This window comes from Octodon degus, unplaced genomic scaffold (genome assembly GCF_000260255.1).
Source record: "Octodon degus isolate 3935 unplaced genomic scaffold, OctDeg1.0 scaffold00014, whole genome shotgun sequence".
NCBI classification, from domain to species: domain Eukaryota; kingdom Metazoa; phylum Chordata; class Mammalia; order Rodentia; family Octodontidae; genus Octodon; species Octodon degus.
The window spans coordinates 20398491-20415876 of record NW_004524590.1 but is presented as its reverse complement, the minus strand read 5'-3'; the positions used below and the strand labels follow the sequence as shown (position 1 = coordinate 20415876).

General features: G+C 42.3%; 1 protein-coding gene across 4 annotated transcripts in view; it reads right to left on the bottom strand.

Annotated features, from left to right (window-relative positions):
- Positions 1-17386, bottom strand: part of Mgat5 (mannosyl (alpha-1,6-)-glycoprotein beta-1,6-N-acetyl-glucosaminyltransferase) — a 354646-nt gene that overhangs the window by 156153 nt on the left and 181107 nt on the right. The gene's annotated exons all lie outside the window — the stretch shown is intronic.

Here is a 17386-nt window from a genome sequence, read left to right as displayed (position 1 = left end):
ACTACAGAGTCAAAGTTAAAAAGACTGTCTTCAAGAAGCTTAACTCTTCACAAGCAGCAGCCACACGCACAAGTGAACAATGGTGTAACAGACATGATTTGGGCCTGGACCAGGGAAGGACACACAACTTGGTCTCTAAGAGTCAAAGAAGGCCTCCTGGCATCTAAACCCCCATTATCTGGGTCATGAATGTGAAGCAGGGATGAACCAGCCAGCCAGGCAACCAAAAGATGTCATTTAAGAACTAAGATCAATGTAAACCCAGGGGCCCACACTGGCTGGAATGGATGAATGAGGTGTTAAGAGGCAGGCAGAGTCCATAAAGAAAAGGCGGGGGTCACCACTGCAAAGATTCTGATCTTTCCCTAAGAGCATACTAGGGTAAAGTCTGGTCCAGCAAAGACATGTCTCTGACAAATTCTCTGAGTTTCTGAGATGTATGCAGTGCTGAGTTAGTTACCAGTTCACCTTGCAGCTCCTTTGCTCCCATTATGTCAGGTGACAACTTCAGAAGTCACATATACAGACTGCCTTAGAACAGTGTGTGCCCCCAGTACTGCGAATCTTCTTACTGTCTAATCCCAACTTTCCTGAGCAACGCATACCAAACCGGTGAGTAGCAGCAGAGGTTCTGAGAACTAAGGCAAAATTGCTGCAGCTGGAGTTGGGGTAGTGGGACATTTTAGAGGACATCTACAGAGGTAAATGCTTTACTCTCTGTACTACATATTCTGCTACTAGAATATTCAGAAGCCAGAGGCCACCAATCTAGGGGAGTGGTAGAGATGGGCTGAAGGGGACACACGTGGGAGGGAGGTGAACGGAATGTACTGCTATGAACTAATGCTTGCTGCCCCTGAGAGCTTCATTCAGAATTTCAAGGAACAAAAACCTGTTTTCCCAAAGGCTGACAAACTGTTCTATAATGGACAAGACAGTAAATACTTTTGGTTCTGTGGGTCAGTCTCTGTCATCACTACTTAACCTGGCTACAGTAAAAATGGAAACGTATGAAGGAATGGGTGCGCTGTGTTCTAACAAAACTTGACTTGCAGAGACAGGCATAGACTAAGTCTGCTAAACAGACTCCCAAAGCATGGCAGCCTCCTCATGACTATGAAGAGCTGCCCAAATGACTATCTTTACAGACCCCTACATGCATTCTCCTCAGCCTCTCCCTCCTCCCACCTTTCCTCCCACTACTTAAAACCCTCTCCTAGTATTTATAACTCAACCAGGCATTGACCTCCCTGTGGACAGAGTCTGTAGTCCTCCTTTCCCACAGGGAGTCAGGGTTCAGTCAGCATTCGGCCTTGCCCTCCTCTGGTCTTCCCTGGGCTCTTGCTCATGTGTCTCTCTGCCGCAGTTAGCAACCCATTTTCTTTGTATTTGTCCATCTTTACCCCATAGGACATAAGGAACCTAGAAAAAAGTCGTACCTTCGTTGTAGACCACTACATTAGGCAGAAATATTGTAAACAGGGCTAGGCCCTCCAAGGAGCCAGTGTAGAGTGTGATACATTGCAACTGTAGAGAAATGCAGACATAGCTGTGGAGGGCCAGACCTCAAGACAAAAGATAAAATAAAGAAACCCACACATTCCTCCTAGGGATAAACAGCCACACTCTCTAGGAAAAGCCCTGTTCTGTTTCACACCTGCTTGTTATGGGTTCTCCATTTGATCCCCATTTAATCAATATTACCTGAGCAATCATGTTTGGAATCTTATTGGTTGACCATAACTTTGTTCCACCTCATGCTCATCTTGTGATTTCCCAGGTCTCCCCACCTTGGACCCGCCTCACCTCTTGATTTTGCTTATCAAAATTCCTTGAAAAGATAGGGTCCCTGGCAACCCACTCGGGACCCCTTCTGTCTCTTTCAGACAGAAGCTTGCTTTCCCAATAAATACACTCTGCTCTTAACCATTGTTGTTCCTAGAATTTATTCTTTGATTTTAGAGAATACGAACTTGTACGCATATCTGGCAGGTGAAGAGTTTCCCCATATCACCTTCTTGCTAGGTCACCAGGCATTATGCAAGTGCTGTTTACAGGGACACACCTGTTTCTGCTACCACCCCCACCCCCACCCCCACCTGACTCCTGGGTATGGGGACATCTACGTGGAGCAGAGACTCCTGTGAGGCCAGGGTTTTCACTATTCCTCTCTGGGAACCTGCTGGCTAATCCATCACTCCACAATTCTATTACCTTATAGGTGAACTTCTTCTCCAAGACTTAGACTCATAGAGATAGTGCTCAATGGACAATGGGATTCCAAGCTTTCAAAGGCTTTCACTTGATGGTGCTCTGAGCTGTGAGGCAGGAGGTATCTGGGACCAGGGCTAACAAGCAGTCCCAGCCTCTGCATAGGACAGACCTGATACCGCAGTCTGACAGGACCAGCCCGCACAAGACCCTCTGTCTCTGCACAGCACATGCAACTTTCAGAAGCCAGCTTCCCCCATCTCTGTTTGGTTAAGAAATTATTTCAGGTCAGAAAACATTAACATTACAGCTTTCCAGAGAAGATTGTGCTGACTGTATATACAAGGGCCTTTCAAAAGAAGGGGACAGATTTACCCTAATTCTTGTGCCCTGTCAATCTGTCCAAACTGTATGTGTGTATGTGTGTGGGGGGGTCCTGATATATCCAAGGAGCTCAGCTCTTACTACTATTTAGGATTTCATTTCATCCGTCACCCTCAAAACCAGCCTAGACTGCAACATCTTTCACCTATAACTTCACCACTACACTGACCTTACAGAACTGTCAACAAGGTATCAACACAAAAGGTAGTTTATGTAGATATGAACACACTGCTGTTTTCACCAGTACCCACAGGGGAGAATGCGCTCAACTTTGGGTTTAAGAGAACATTTTTCCTGCCATCAAAAATGCTTCAGTTTAGGATGAGTCACACTGCTAAGGCTGAACACACAAGAATGGGATGTTCCCGTCAGGTTCTGGGCCAAGGTCTTCCCTAACAGTCCACACAGATGTGCCTAAATCAAGAGAGAGAGGTGTCTGTAGGGAGGCAGCAGCATTTTAAATACACACCAAAAAGCAATAGGCACAAAGCCTTTAGGTACCATATAGGTCTTTATACTCGTGTCTTAGCTCAGTCACTAGGAACAGGCTGCCTGCTGACCTCTAGGTTCTTGAGAGTTGGGTCTGTGCCCTGCAGAAGCTGATAACGGGTGGGAGTTGGGGACCACACAGAGAAGTGAGGCAGGCTCCCCTCAGCTCCTGGAGGGAAGGACTCAGGGCTGTTAAGGCCACCACAGGTTTTTTCCTCAAAGGAATAAACAATGTAACAAAGCAATCAAGAGCCCAAGATCCTACTCATGGGCAATAATAACACACAGTCAAGGGGACCAGGATAGACAAGAGGACAAAGAGCAGGAAGGGTAGCAGAGGGAGAAGAGCCCTTTCTGAGGCTGGGAGAGGTATGACCTGGGTGACCATGACAAAGTGGGGATGAGAAATGAAAGAACAGGTGAGAGGAGAGGACAGACAGCGTTGGTTACCAGGGAGCCCCCACACAGAAACACTCAGAGTGAAAGTTTTCTAACTGAAAGGAGCCCCTCTACCACTCTTCTGCACCTTGATTAACATAGAGATGACAAGTGTTGGAGATGGTACTTCTTTTAAAAAACTTGAAGAACATGGTGCAGGTGACTTTATCTGGAACCAAGCAGGCATTTGATTGAGGGGGTCTGATTCTCCTTCCGTGGTTATTATAAAGTGAGGAGAAAGAGGGGTTAAAAACTGAGTTCAGAAAACCTCTCTCAAACTTCAAAAATCATGACCAATCTCTTCCCTGGGAAGTTTCAGGAAACTGAGTTTAATCTTCTCATCCAGCTCACTGCCAACAGTCAGGATAACTATCTGGCTGAGCAAGGCCTCCATTCAGCCCAATGCCACCCTGCACAGATTTCCTCTCCAAAGATAAAGGGTCCCCAGCAATTCTGTTTTGTGTGGAGGACAAGGCAGCCTTTCTACCGGCACACCTGATATGAACACGGGCCACGCTTATCAGATGGCTCAGCAAAGAGTGCTCATGTGCGCCACCCCAGCTGCACGGCTCAGCCGCGGCCAGAAACTGACTCAGTCTCCATCTCAGTCTGGAGCCCTGGCCCTCGCTAGCACCTCCGTCAGTCGGCTTGGCTGCGGGGCCCAACGGCAAGAAATTGGACAGAGTAAGCCACGGTGAAATACAGTCTTCCATTAAAAATGACCTCACCAGTAATTTTCAGCTTGGCAAACATGCATTTGAGGCTGTTTTACATTTGCATGATGAAAAAAAGTGATTTAATTTCTATAACTGAATCATGTACATATATTCCAAGCAGAGAGTGCCCCAGAAAGAGGAGCTGTTTCTCAACAAAGGAGCTGGGAAGTCAAGATACCGCTGAGGGGCAAGCCTCGGACATAACGGCTGAATGTCCTGTAGTCAAAATGGCTGGGACCAGAAGTGTTTTTGAATTCAGAGTTTTTCAGCTTTTAGAATGTTTGCAGGCTTTCCTGGATAAACATTCACAGTCAGAATGTCCAGAAGCCAAAACAGCCCCAAATCTGAAAATTTTGAGCATCCTATTATTAGCTCTGAAAATGTTTCTCATTTGGGAGCATTTCAGATTTCAAATTAGGGTGGTTCCACTAGGTACTCTGAATAAGCTTGTTTATATTGTCCTGTTCTTGTTTTGTTTTAACCTAAAAGCTGGAAATGTAATCACCATTGCATTGAAGAATTTCAGAGCTAAAGAAACTTCTGAAACCCACTTGTCAACCCTCTCTTCTTTGACTCTTGATTGGTAAAGCTGCAGCCTAATGAGATGAAGTGACTTCCTTGCTCATTAACAAAACAAAATTCATTGAGCATCTTCTCTGTGCAAAGCACTGTGAATGTTCAACCCAGGACATGCCTTCCAAGTCAAGACTACTATTTCCAGGTGTAAAAAGACAAACTACCACATTCATATTCTGAAGAGTGATCAATTCTTTCTCCTCTCTGAAAAGCACTGCTAACGGCTTCATGGACTTGAATAGACACTCAGAGCTACTGTATTGCCCATGTATAAATGCTATGGATATCATAGAAGGCAAAAAGAAAATCACATGAAAATACAATCCCAAGTAGTTTCAATGCCATAAAAATTTCTAATCAGAATTCAGCCAAATAACTTGAGATTATTATTGTTACAAATTTTTTTTACAAGATTATCTGCCTAATTAAACTTCTAAGCCTTAAATTTTTTTTTCATCAATTAGAATTAAAGAAGACCTAGGGCCTAGATTCTCAGTATAAGAGACAGAGTATGTGAGAATGTCACACATGTACAATTTGCACACATACACAAACGCCCACCCTAAACCACTGTTCTTAGAAATGTCTGGCCAGAGAAAAGGTGATTGTCACATACGTAAGAGCACATACAAATGCTGGAAAGGAAACAGCTGGGGATAAAAATGGCCACTGCCATGACCTAAAGGGCCTATCATACCTAGTCATCAGAGAAGTACAAAACCAAAACACAATGAAATAGGTGTTGCCACCAACTAAGGAAACCATAATCAAAAATTCAGATAACAAGTGTTGACAAGGGTACAGGAAAATCGGTCCTCAACACTGACAGCACGAATACAAAATAATGCAGCAGCTCTGGAGAAGCCCTAGTCCCTTAAAAAGCGAAAGATCAAGTTTCCATTTGATCCAGTAACTTCACTCACTGGTTTCTGTAATAGAAGAACAAAAATATTTATATAAAAAGTTACACAAGTGTTCATAGTGCCTAGTTTTGCTTATCCTAACAGTCAAAAGTTGGAAATAACTCAAATGCCTACCAGTCAGTGATAGACCAAATGTGGTATACTGGTGAAGTAGAACATTATTTAGCCATGGAGTGCTAACGTGTTACAGCACAGATGAACCTTGGGATCATCACGCTAGGGGAAAGAGCCAGTCACAAAGGCCTCATAGATGTGATTCTAGTTATATGAAATGCTCGTAATAAGCAAATCTACAGATAAGGGATGTAGACTGGTGTTTGCTCAGGGTTGAAGGAGGAGAGGTAGGAAGAAAGAGGAGTTGGCTAAAGAGTACAAGTTTATCTTGAGGTGATAAAAATATTCGAAAATACTTTCTGGGTATAGAATTTTGAGAATATACTACAACTTTTACATCAGACACTTCCAATGGGTGAACTGAATGGAAATTATATTTCAATGTAGCTACTAAGAAATACAAAAGCTGTACCACTGATTCATTCAACAATGCCGTATCTCTAGTAAATGAGCTTCTAACAATGATTTTAGTAACTTCCTAAGAAGAATCTCTAACGTACTTCAGAAGCTGCTCCCCAGAAAGAGTATTTAACTGCCCAGTGAAAGAGTAAGGCCCTGGAAGAAATCTTAACTGCCCAAGAGGAGGAAGTGACTGCAGGGACTGAGGCAGGCAGGCAGGATCAACAGGCCCAAGGGTCTAGCAGGCTGTTTGCCATTCTCCCAGAGCTCATTTCCTTTCATTCCATGGGGCAAGGTTCTCATCAGAGCACTTGGATGTGTGAATGGGACCCGCTTCTCTTACAGCTGAATAACACCTTAGACAAATTCAGACCTCAGGGCTATGACAGGAAATTCCAGGCAATCTCTCCTTTCAGGACCACCTGCCTGGTTCAGTACAGCCCTGATATCTGCTCTCTTGCTCACATCTTCCCATGGGCTGAAAGATGGGCATGCAATCACCCAGGAAAAGGAAAGGATCTAGAACCCCAAGTGGTGTGCAGACAAGAGTGCTGCATTGGCCTGGGCTACTCCCTACAGGAACCCAGGACCCTGTGCAAGAGAAACCACCCTGTCTCATTCAAACAGTGAATTTTTGTGTACCTATGCTGTAGCATCTTAGTTTATATCTTATGTAACCATCAGACTAGTAGGAACTGGTGCTAAAAGATGGGAAGGAAGAGCAGCATGAGTCCACTGAGGAACAGGAATAATGGTAATGCAGCCAACCTGGCCTAAACCCTGCCACGAGCACCTGCTCTAACTTACGCATGTGGGTCTTCTCAGTTGATCCTCAGGAGGATCCTAAGAGGAAACGCCATTATCCCATCTGACAGAAGATGCTGAGGCTCACAGAGACTAAGCAACTCAGCCAAAGTCATGGAATAAGTTAGCTATTCTTAACTCTGTACATTTTAAAATTACTTAGGATGCGTTTAAAAATGTACCTGCACCACACACATCCTGATGCTTGAAATAGCCCAGGGACGGTGCAGGCCTGGCTTTTTCTATGCCCTCTGCCTCCCCTCGGGTGCTGCTAATGGGCAGCTACAGTTTGGGACTGGCAGAATAAATGGTAAAATTAAAAAAGCAACAATGAAGAAGGGGTCATGCCGGAGACAGAAATCAGGTTTATTGGCCCTTGAGGGGAGCAAATCTACCCCCAGTAGGTGAAGGTAACCAATCCTGTAAGTGTAAGAGGCTGGGGAGAATAGAGGGCGCCAGGTTAGCTAAGGCAAAACAGGAATAGACATCGCTGGACAGGTAAGCCGGGACTGCAGCCCACAGAATCCTGAGTTCCAGGCTCAGAACACCACTGTCGCAGTTAGCACTTCAGGTGACAACAAGGACACTGCAGACACTTGCGCAGGTCGGATGCAGCAGCCAAGTAACTTAGTCTTTAAATAGAAAAAAACAACATGCTGAGGAAAAAAGGGCAAAATCCAGCAGCAACGACAACGAAAACAAAAGCTACTTTTAAGGAATTAAAACTTGGCAGACCATTCTTAAAAGGTACTCCTGTCCCCCCCCCAAAAAAAAAATCTTTAGAGCTGAATAAGGTTTTTATTCAATATAAATTGCCCAGGAATCAAAATGTATCTTACACTACTAAGAAAGTCAGAGCCATTTTTTCCTTTTTGATTCCACTGGTTTTTGGGGTTTTTTTTTGTTTGTTTGTTTTTTTGGTTGAACTGTTTTTTTAGGCTATGTTTATTTTTTTGTTTTTGATGCCTGGTTTGCTAGGCAAGTGTTCTACCACTAAGCCAAATCCCCAGCCCCCATTGTTTGTGATGTTTGATTTATAGAGAAAATCATGAATGTTTTAACCCTTCTTTGATTAACAATAACGTCTAATGTTTTTCTTAGTTTCTTAAGCCTTTTCCTTTAATGAAACTCACTGGCGACTATTTTTTCTTTTGCAAATGTACTTCCAAAATGACACAGCAATTGGCCTTTAAAGTTACAAAACTATAAGAATGTCTCTTCACTATCTCTAAATAGAGCAATTTTTTCATAAAATGCCATCTTCCCTCCCTGGCCACCATGTAAGCTGCTTTGTCATTATGAAGCAAGCTGCTCCTGAAAGTGACCAGTCATTAATCACCCTACACCTCTGCAGAGGAAAATGCAGAAAATGCGGGTGAAGACTACATCCCTGACCAGGCAGAACACCTCAGCTGTGACGATCACATGCACAAACACAGAATCAGCAAGGCCTTCTATGGCCTGAGTAACGCCATCACCACTCGTGTGCAGCCTCATGCAGTACCGGGACAACCTCCAAAGCAGAGTGTGAGTGCTGAAAGAGAGAAAATCCTGAGAGCCAGGTGTGGGGACACACGCCTGTCACCCAGTATGCAGGAGGGTGAGGCAGAACAGCAATGCGAGTTCAAGGCCAGCCTGAACTACACAGCGAGGCCCTGTGTCAAACCAGCCCCCACAAATAAGACATGAGAAAGTGAGCCTGCCTGTAACACTCTAGAGCAGCACACGTAAGCTCGCACTTGATTATCAACCCACGGCACGTTCTTTGGGCCTGTCTCGCCATCCCTGGTTGGTTTTACATCACAAAGCTTGGTGAGGTATGAAACATAATGTCATTAAAATGATCGGTATTTACAAAAGAAAAAGATTCATCTTTTTAAAAAAAATCTAATGCCACAATGGCACATACTCATGTACATATATCAAATAGTTCTGGGAATGGAAGACAGAACTGAATTGTAATATGATTTGGATAAACAGAGTCCTATATGCATGAATCTGCATGAATCCATCTCTATGTAAAGGATGTTTTCTGTGAGCATATACGTAATTGCTGCTATAGCTGTGTTTTCAACAAAAAATGTTCTTACTAACAACGTAAGGAACATAAAATATTCCACAAGGGTATCATCCATGTGTATAGTTACAATAAATGGGGTAACAGTCACTAAATTGGAACAATGTCAGTTTTATATTTCAACAACAAAAAAGTACTGGCATTATGTTTTCAGGAAAAATGTTTCTCTGCATAATATTTTAAAAAATAAGATGTAAATGGACATATTTTGTGACATCCTCAGCTGTCAATTTTGATTTTAAAAATTCTAACTGGGAAGTAGATGGCAAATATTAAAAATTCAGGATCATACTTGCAAAACTACATCATATTCTCAAGTTGAGGGCCTAAGGCGATTTTATAACTATTCTCCTTTTCCAATAAACAAGATAAAGCAAAGCCTCTCATAACTCTCCTATTCTCACATGCAGGTTTCTTGAGGCAGTAGAGGGGCGCTGCATGGCTATCTCACGGGAACAGTGACACACAGCTGACACGCAAGCGAGTGCATCCTGCTTTGTCCCCGCAGCCAGCAGCTCCCTTCTCCTCTGAGAGCAGGTTTGAGGTAAGCACAGGTCACAACAGGTTCTGCTTATTCTTACCAAACTTGCAAAGGTGTTTCTAGCTTGGATTTTTAAGGAGAACTAAAAAGAGAAAAGAAAAATATATGAGCATAGTCTATGGGTGTGCATATTTATATTTCTTTATGTAACTGAAGAAAAGAAAGAAATGTGGAACGGGTGTCCAGCCTATCAGCTCCCCTGGGCCCCAGTGAATGAAAAGGAATTGTCTTAGGCTATACATAAAATATAAAATATGGCTAATGTATGTAAATAACAAATTTTTTACATTTTTATTGTGATGCTTAAAAAGGAGGAGGATATACATATAAAACTAGTGGGCTTTTTGACCTTGTTTTTGTGAAACTAATGCATCAATAGCTGGTTCAAGGAAAGCGGTTGCTCAATCCTAATAAACAAGAGGATTTCACACATCTGTTTAGTAGCAATAAAAGCCTGTCTCCATAGGCGTGCACACACAGGTGGAAACTAACGTCGATACTGCTATTTTACTCACCAACTCGCACAAGCCACGTCATGTCTGAGACACTGTTTTCGATTTGACTGTGTGTGGTAGGTGCAGAGGGCAGAAGGAGCTTTGGGTTGTCGCGTATGCAGGCCACAGTGGAGCACCACACAAGTGAGTCACGAAAAGTAGCACTAAAAGTTCATGATCTTGTGTGACTGAATCAGTGACTGTCCAGGACATATATATGTGCTGCGGGCCAGGGACTGGCACCCTGCCACAGTGTAGGGCTGGCTATAGAGTTAGGCCATGTTGATGATAGAAACTGTTAAAAATAGGTGTGTGTTCAGGTCACACAAAGGGCTCTGCTTTGTGTCACAGGTCTTGGCAAAAGCCAGGGATTTGAACTTGTCTCCCAGACATCTTCAAGAAGATTAGTGCTTTCACTCATCCTTAAAAGGAAGTTTTGTTTTCACTCTCTCACTAGTGCTTTTCATTTTCTTTTGATTGCTTGGTTGTAGTCTTTTGCTTGTAATAAACAAAAATAAATTTAATAGAGTTGAGAACAGAGATGACATTTTGATAGGAAGTTTCAGGTATTAGAAAAGTAGAAAGGACCAGAATGCTGCGAACACTTACGAGAACTGAGAGCCTTTGGGTACAAGTTTGAAGACTGGGAGCTATTTAATGTCTAGGTCTCAAGTGCCTTAGCTAGAGTTGCATGAAACTGACATGCTTCTGGCTTGAAGACACAGGCCATGCCTGCCTGCTTAAAACACACACGCCAGGACAACGTTCTCAGCCTGGGATATCTGTCTTTCACCATCTCTCCTAGGCTTTAGCAGGTGCTCCTTCAAGTAGAAAAGAAACACGCTCCTTATTAAGACCATTTAAATCTGGACCCCACTATTCTGCTTGTAAAGTTATGAGAGTAACATCCAAATTCCTAGGTATTGTAAGCATTCTTGTAACACTGGAATGCTATTGACTCAAAAGAGAGAGCTAGTGCTCACGTGAGTCAGTTTCTTGTTTGGAGTATGAAACTCCAAGGGGCCAGGAAGATAGGCACTTGCATGGCAAGCTCAAGGGCCTGAGTTCAATCCCTGGTTTTGAAAAAAAAAAAAGTAAAGAAAAAGAAAAAGACAGACAGACAAGAAGGAAGGAAGGAAGGAGAGAGACTCTAAGATTTTCACCTGCCAAGGAATTTCTTTGGAGAAGCAGCTCTTCCTAGGGTAGCATTGGGCTGTTGAGTTAGATCTGGGACAGTGAGAGCCGAGGATAGCAGATTACTATCTAGGGCCCCAGTCTACCATGCCAGTATGCAAAATAAACCAGTAACTGGCTCACCCTCCAGCTACAGCATGAGGGTGGGGAGTGGGATGCCCACTAAAAACGTTTCTTGACAACCTGGAAACGGTGGCTATGATATCTAAGAACAAGGTTGAATTGCTACACGCTGAAGTTGGCACAGGAATACTTTCCATGGGTACAATAAGATACTGAAGGAGAAGGAAAAGAAAGAAGAAAAGAGAAGGGATCTGGGCCTTGGGGAAGGAGAACCATGTCTGCCCAGACCAGATTCACATTCACTGACCTGTGCCCTGGAGCAACTCCCCCATTTGACTGGTGGCAGAAGACTAAAGGACAACTGCAAGGCCACAGTTCCAATGGCTTTAATACCATAGGATGAAGTTTGTTTTGCTTGTTCTAAGAAATTAAGGTAGGCTATTTCTAAAGAGAAGTAGTCAGAAAAGGGGAGCCCCCAAATCTGCATATAAACTATGTTATATTTCTTGAGTGACCCCATATCTAAACATTTGTGGGAGAGACTCCAGGGAAGCCCTAAAGCTGGTCAAGATATTTAAACTGCTGAGCACTGTACAGGAAGAAGACTTGGAAGTCCACAAAGTTAGATGAGTTTTATTACCATTTTAGTCTGCCATGAAGTTTAAGAAAGGTCTCACACTAGGCCCAGAACTTCAAGACAGCCACAGATTGGGGTGTGTGTGTGTGTGTGTGTGTGTGTGTGCGCGCGCTGAAACAAACATACTCTACAAACCACAAAACCTATACTCCTAAGTTCATGGTGAAAAGTAATTTAACTGCATACTGTGACAAAAAAATAATGCTCTTTGGGGAAAAATAACAGATCCCAGGTGCTCTACAGCATAATGTAATATCCAGTATACCACGAAGAGCTACCAGACAGATGGAGAAGCAAAACACAAGCCAAAGTCAAGAAAAACAGTGAGCAAATCATCTCAAGATGATGTGAATGCTGAAGAACAGAAAAAGAATATAAAATAGATATTAATAAGGTTGAAGATACAAGAAAAATAATCATTAGTGAATAAAAGAATCCTCAGCAAATAAATGGACATTCACGAAAAAGACTAGTGGAAAAATCACAGAATAGGAAAGCTGTCTGCAGATGACAGGAAAAAAAAGATTGGTGAACTTGGAAAAAAAAATTGGCAATACCTGATCTGAGGAAAATACTATAGACTGAGGAAAATAAAAGCCTTAGAAACCTGTAGGAAAATATCATGTAGGCAACTCTGGGATGGATGCCAAGAAGTAGGAAAGAAAAAAATACTAGAACCAAAAAAGAAAGAAAAAGTACCTGAAGCAATAATGGCCAACAAGGGCAGGCGACTAGCTCAGCAGATTAAAAGTGCCTGCAAGCAGGCGCAGGGGCTGCAGGTTCCATCCCCAGGCCTCCCGTGCTGGGCCCGCCCAGGGAGTGCGCTGAGACAGCAACTGAGACTGGGCGTAGTGGCACACGACTGTAATCTCAGCACTTGGGAGGCTGTAAACAGGTAGATCACCATGAGTCCAATCTAGTAGTGAGACCCTGAACACCCTGTAGACCCTTCCCTAAAATAAAAAAAAGTAATAATAATGGCCAACAACTCTACAATATTTTTTAAAATTAAGTTCAGAGCCAATAATTCAGGGAACCACATAAATATAAAAGCAACACACTTGTAATAGCCACACTGCTAAAAGCCAAGGATAAAAGGCTGAAAGCAGCCAGAGAAAAACAAGACATGTTACATAAAAGAAAACAAAGACAGATATGTCATCCAACTTCTCATCAGAAAAGCATGGAGGCTGGAAAACAAAGCAACAGCATTTTTTAAGTGCTGACAGAAAACTTATTGTCAGCTCTTACTTCCTTATCTATGTCTTTGAAAAATGCTGGTTTTTAAAAAGCCAATTTCAGATAAATATACAATCTACCACCAGAAAACCTGTTTGGTAAAAATTAATTAAAAAACAAAACAAAACTCTCCTGGTTGCAAAGGAAATGACATCAGATGGAAATGTGAACTCCAGAAAGGAAGGGACTGCACAGAAAAGTTAATATGTGAGTAAATACAAAGAGCGTAGGTTTTTCTTGTGCTCATTTCTTTAGCAGGTAACTGACCACTTAATGTAAAAAAATATAATATGGTGTAGTGACATTTAAGAAATTCGTGTAAGTAACATGTAGGAACAATACAAAGGATGGTGCGTGGATATGTATTAAACATGAAGTTTGCTAAAAAGTCATTCCCTATTATCTCCAAGGGATACAATCTAAGACTCCAGAGAGGTACCTGAAACCAGGGATAGATAGATAGATAGATAGATACATACATACATACATACATATTTTTACAATAAAGTTTCATTTATAAATTAGGCATGATAAGAGATTAAAAACAGAAAACTTGTAACAATATAAAATAAAATTTGTTAAAGTGGTAAAAGCTGTAGAAGGTCTGTTTTTACAATCTCAGCACACACTTTTTCCCCCTTAAATGAAGAACTTTCACCTCTTCATTTAACACCAAGACTTTGCATCTTCTCGCTGGCCCGTGTGGATGGCCGGCGTCCGTACTTCTGCACTTGCGGGCCATATTAAGTAAAGTAAGAGTTACTGGGACACAGCACCATGATATGCCGAGAGTCACTCTCATAGACAGTTACTAAGTGGACAACTGGCAGGCAGCACGTACAGAATGAATACACCATGCAGGGATGACTCATACTTAGGAGGGATGCTGCGATGTTTTACCATCTGATGATGAAAAGCACACAATTTCAAAATTAAGACTTATTCCTGGAACTTCTTATTTAATAATTCTAGATCACAAGTGACCCTGGATCACTGAAACTGTGGAAAGTGAAACCATGTAGAAAGCAAACTGGTAAGGTAAGAAAGTATATTACAATCTACAAGGGAGGACTGTAAATTTAAAGCCCACAGTCAAATCCAATGACCCTCTGCCTGTTTCGGGACATAAAGTTTTATTGGAACACAACCATTCAATCCATTCGTACCTTGTGGTTGCTTCTGCATTAAAATGGCAGAGTTCAGGAGCTGCAACCAAGTTCACGGCTGGCACAGTTCACAAAACTAAAACATTTTACATCTGGGCTTTTGGAGAAAATATGTCAGCTTCTATCCAGAAAGTCCCTTGGTCAGTCTTACAGTGTCTGACAGATGAAGTAGTAGCAAGGGGCTTCCCCCCATGTCGCTTTCATTTTGAGACAGAGGGTCCTAGCTTCTGTCAACACGCACGCCCACAGGATGCGAGCAAAGACAAAACACAACTCTTAAAATAAACTGACACGGGCATCCCAGACTCCTGTTCATGCTTGTGTGTTCCAACATATTCTTATTCTCCTCCACGTAACAGTTATCTTTCCTTCCTGGCTTCCCGCCCTGTGGATGTCAAGCCCCCCATCAGGCACAAAGAAAACAGCCTTCCAGAAACTGTCAAACCAGCTCTACAACCAGGGCAGGCCAAATCCCTTTAACAAATCCTTAATATACTTACACCCCTTCTGGCGGTTCTGCTGCTCTGATTTAATCCTAATACAAATAAAGAAAAAATTTAAAAGGCAAACTGGTTCTGCGAAAAGATGAATAAAATATATAAAGCTATAGCAAAAGTGATCAAGGGAAAATATAAATTGGTAATATTAAGAATGAAAGAGGGATGCTACTACAAATTCTATAGATCTAACAGAACAGTAAGAGTTTATAGAATAATAAAACAGTATGATGAATGACTGTTGGCAGTATAATCTATTACCTAGAAAAAAAAGAAAAAAAGAAAAACCAAAAAACACACACGCTCAATGTGTGCCTGGCAGGATTGCTTATAGCAGTCCAAAATTGGAAATAATTCATATGCCTATTATTGGAAAAATAGTTTAATCAATTATGGTATGTTCATACAACTTAGTATTACTTTGTGATTTTTTTTTTAAATGGGCTCTTAATATATGCAACAATGTGGATAAAATCTCAAAAACATTATATTGGATTAAAGAATTCAGACCCCTCAAAGATGTTCATAGATGATTTAATTTTTATGAAGCTCAAGAACAGATGAAATTCATCTATGGTGACAGAAATCAGAACAAAGATCGCCTATGAGAGATGAAGACCAAATGGAAGGAAGCATGGGGTGATAAATGTATTTCTTATCTTCCTAAATCACTGGTATCGATTATACATTTATCAAAACTCACCAACGTGTACACTTACAATCTTTGCCGTGCATTATCCGTGATTTTGTTCTTATACAAAAATTGAGTTAAAGTGCTTAAGAATGTATGCCTTCTGTGTAGCTTAAGAACACAGGTATGGGAACAGTATTTTCCTTTGCTAATCCCATGTTTATTAACCCTTTGCTAATCACCTTTGTGAAAGGATTTATTCTACAACTCTGCACGCGCCCTGAAGCACTTCCATAGCAACATCCTCCACGGTTGGTTGCCGGTGCTATTCGCGGCACCATGGGCTCACACGATGAAGGGCTCCATCAGTATAGGCCCGGTACATGCGTACACAAAGGGCTGAAGTTTAATCTTTATTCTGGAAATTATAATCTTGGAGCTGGTACACCCTGCTGGTGAACTGAGGCATCTCAGAGCAGAGTGGACTAATTGTGCATGGAGAGTGCTGGGCCTGAAGTTAAAGAGTTTCAGTATCAGTCTCCCCCCGAAGGCATCATGCAAGTGAGCAGGGTATAACTCACTGTCCCACACTCAGCAGAAAGACTGGGATCTCACTCCTCCTCCCATCTGCAGGCTTTGATGGAGACCACCAAGCTTCACCAGGCAATATGCACCCCTATTTCTCAGCCTATTTGCAGTACTTGACTCTGTCTCACAAACTAAACCCTCAAATAGGTCTTGAAATAAGGAGAAGGTTGAAGTGAGGAAAATATGGGAAGTAATGAGGAATTTTCATTTTCTCACACTGTGTAGACCTAATAAATCAAATGGCCAGAGAACAGCTGTTTTCTGAACCATTATACCTCACAACCAAGAGTATAAGGTATTAATTCCAATTTCCCTTCTAGTCTGCTCACTAGAACACAGATGCAAATTTAACAGCAACCTCTGCAATAGATCTGCAGCTCGAAGAGTCATCACCACCAGGTAACGATTTCCACGCGGCATTGCAGTCTCCTAACGTGAGTGCAGAGGTATTCCGAGAGGTATACACAGGTCAGTGCAAGGCAAGGGGAAAAGCAGAAAGCAACTTGTTAGGAAGAAGCAATGCTTATGTGTTCCAGGGGAGCTACACGGGTGAGCGCATGCTGGAGAAAGGGGTCACTGCCTCAGAAGGCCTTGGGACACTGATGACTGGATTTCAAAATGCTAGCTGTGAGACAGGCATTTTGAGAGGGGATAGACTCTGTGCACACTGAACGGAAGAAGTTCTGTGGGATAAGAGGAGACAAAGGACACATATCGAGCATTTATCTGAATAGTACCTAAGTATGGACATGGGGGCAGACAGACCAGGCAGTTCTTGTTTGGCTTGGTTCTATCACCAAAGAATCTGATGAGAGGCGGTGAACATCTCAGCACCCTGCGTCGTTCACCTTGCTGACGTAAGATCTTGATGTAGATGTACTTCATGAAGCAATAAAATAACAAGATGTAACTGGTATGTCTATAATCCCAGAACTCTAGAAAGCTGAGGCAAGAGGGCAAAAAATTCAAGCTCAGCCTTGGCAATGTACTGACTTATCTAAGCCTCTCAAAATAAAAACAAGGGCTAGGGATATAGCTCATTGGAAAGGCCCTGGAGTTCAATCCCCAACAGCAAAGCAAAAATTATAAAAGAAAAGCTGTAAAACCTTAGACACAAATCTTATTTCCATTGAATGAAAACAAGGTTTTAATTAAGGTCATGTAAATAGTGTTTCAAATCCCACCTAGCCTGTTGTTCTAGCTCA